A 2,932-nucleotide genomic window follows, 5' to 3' on the forward strand; every position below is an offset into this window, starting at 1 on the left:
GTTTGGGTCACCTGCAAAAATTAGCAACACACTAGTCCAACACTTCCAAGTCATGTGGGTTTGAAGTGTTTTACCAACTTTAAATAAGCAAGCATTTTTTAATGGTTCTCTAAAGGGTTCCTTAGGTATTTACTTACAAGACCAACAACTCATTATATAATAGGTCTTATATAATACAATGCATACATCAAATCAACTATAGATTTAAGCACAATATCTGCTTTTCATCTTTAGTATTTTTTCATTAATGGGAGTCATATCTAAATCTGATTATCTAGCAAATTTGAATCTCAACCCCATAGCATTCTTTGACATAAACTATCTCAAAATATTTCGGGAGTAATGTTCTTGTGAAAGAGCTAAATTTCTGGCATTCTTATCCATTTTTCAAGCATCTTACATTATCAAATTGGTTTTCAACGAATCATTCATTTCATTGATTGTGGACACATCACTACTAGCAATTAGGATGTGCTCTACACACAAGAGAAGAAGAATAAATATACTCCCACCATTCAAAGAATAAGCACAAGGAATTATGAATAAGCCCTTTTTTTTAATTGTATCACAAAATGTATGCTATCAAATCTTGGAGGATTATTTTAAGCCATATGTAGAAAATCAAATACGCTGAGTCATATATATCTGGACCCTCCATCCATCAGATGGATGTCGTCTACGAGATTAAATAGGTTATAGGTAAAATAAAAAAAAATAAATAAAAATTCATGAACACAGGATTCAAATTCGTCTTAGGTGGGACTTCTCCAATTGTGGCTCCTAACGTTTTCTACATTCAACATATTGCAAATTATGGAGGCTCCAAAGCACAACCACCAAGGGCTAAGTACATTTCATCTTGGAAAAAAAACAAGTACATTGTATAGGCATTCATAATTGGTTCTTGGATATTTCCGTGGGTATGACTAACTGGGCTTGTTTGGGCCTTGCCAGAAAAGTCAATCGGATCTCCCCGTCTCTCAAGCAAACTTGGCTTCGTGTGCAACGTTAGGCCAAAATAAATTGACATCTTATAACCAAACCAGCATTGAAGAAATTGTTGACATTTGTGATTCATCATAAAGCGCGTTGTATGTTGGGCCTGTCTTGACTTGGGTTTGCCTAGGTACCACCCCAAGCCCATTCCTACATTGTGGAAAGGCAAAACCCAGTTCCATAACCCAAGCCCATTCGGACTTGGGTTAGACTACCATCCGCGTTGTATGGTGGACAGAAAATCCGATTTGATTCCCACCTGCCAATAACTCGGTTTAGGTCACCTTAGTGCCCCTTCCAACATGAACACTCAAACCACTTTTCAAATATAGATGTTCATCCAACGCAGCTCAATTAAAACAATGTATTCCAAATATAGAAGCCCTCTCAAACGGGCTCCTAATTTAGGATTTGCCTCAGTTGCAGTTGATCTTACCTTAAACACATATATATATATATATATATAGTGGAAGTATCTCTAAGACAAAACTATTTTTAATTCATAAATAGTTTCTGAATTGTTATAAGTAGACGGTTTTTGAAGTAGGAATTAATGATATATATGTCATCTTTATGTCTGTTGTATGTTTGGACAAAGGGGTAAAAATGTCTAATAAAAATTTTAGAAAGAATGGGCATTCTCTCTTTAATAGGTAGTATATATATATATATATATATATATGTGTGTGTCAAATTGATGGTTTTATTTTTTGAATTCAAGGCGACAATGAGGTAAATCTAAAGCATACCCTGACCTTTGTTGGGCTTCCCTAATTTCAGGTGGTGGTTTGAGCATTAATTGGGCGACGCCTTTTCATCGCCTTTTGCTATATTTGCTACAAGACACAAAAAAGAAAACAAAATTTGCAGGCTGACCAACTCAAATAACAGAAGAAACCCCTTAAGGAAGGATAGAAAGAGTGAAAGACCTTCATAATTCCAAGATTTGTAGGATATATATACATATCCTCCTCCTGAGTCCTGAGTCCTATTCCAATTTATTCGCTTTCAAACTTTATGCTCGTTGGTTACGGCTAGTAAAGGATCGATCTAAACAAAAATATTAATTCCTAGGAAGAAGTAGGGGAATACAGGTCCAACGGAACACAACTGTGTAATAATTAAGATTCTTATGTATTCGTTTCGTACGAATATCATAGCTAAATTGCAAGATTCATCAAGAGCCGTCCTGTTGCACGAATACATGTTCAAATCCCTGGTCTGATAAGCCAAGAACTGCTTCGCCATTAGATTGATTGCAAAAACCATGCATCAATTATTTTTTCTTCATCCCTCGCACCATTAGCCCCTAATCCCTGGCCAGAGAAGTATAAAACCTGGGGCCCTGGCTTCCGATGAACCCTTGTTGGTGTCCTCATCGATTAGTCAGAAATCTGTACAAGTCTCCATCAACCGAATCCCCACCAACCAGTGTCCAGTGCAGTACGTAGAAAATGAAAACTCGATCGGCGGCATTCATAAACTGTTGTTAATAACATAGAAAGCAACAGTCTTTCAGTAGTTCAGTATTCTATCCAATTATCAATGAATCGATCGATATAGCCTAAATCCCTCCTCCATCTCTATACATTGTACGATGCCTAACCCTGCCCCTGCGTTCAATCAAAAATACAGGGGCCGGGGTAGGCATTAGCATTACAGCTGTAAACTGTGACCACTGATGTACCAGGCTAAGGTCCATCTAATCTTAAATTCAAACTTCAAAGCATTAATTTATTATTTGCTGGTCATCCATGGCGTTGATCATGCTCATGACTAGCTGTCTTCTCCATTAAATGACACTTTGATTTTCTCTCTTGTCACTGTAAAGGAGTCTATGATCAGTAAATGGACACGCGCAAATTTCTTGGAAGAGGGTTCCTTCCTTCTGGTTTAAATTAGGCTCAAATTGTCTCAAGGGAGTGTAGTAGTCTGT

The sequence above is a fragment of the Nelumbo lutea genome, chromosome 6 (assembly GCF_056320005.1).
Source record: "Nelumbo lutea isolate HS-2025 chromosome 6, American lotus-T2T, whole genome shotgun sequence".
In the NCBI taxonomy this organism is placed as follows: Eukaryota; Viridiplantae; Streptophyta; class Magnoliopsida; order Proteales; family Nelumbonaceae; genus Nelumbo; species Nelumbo lutea.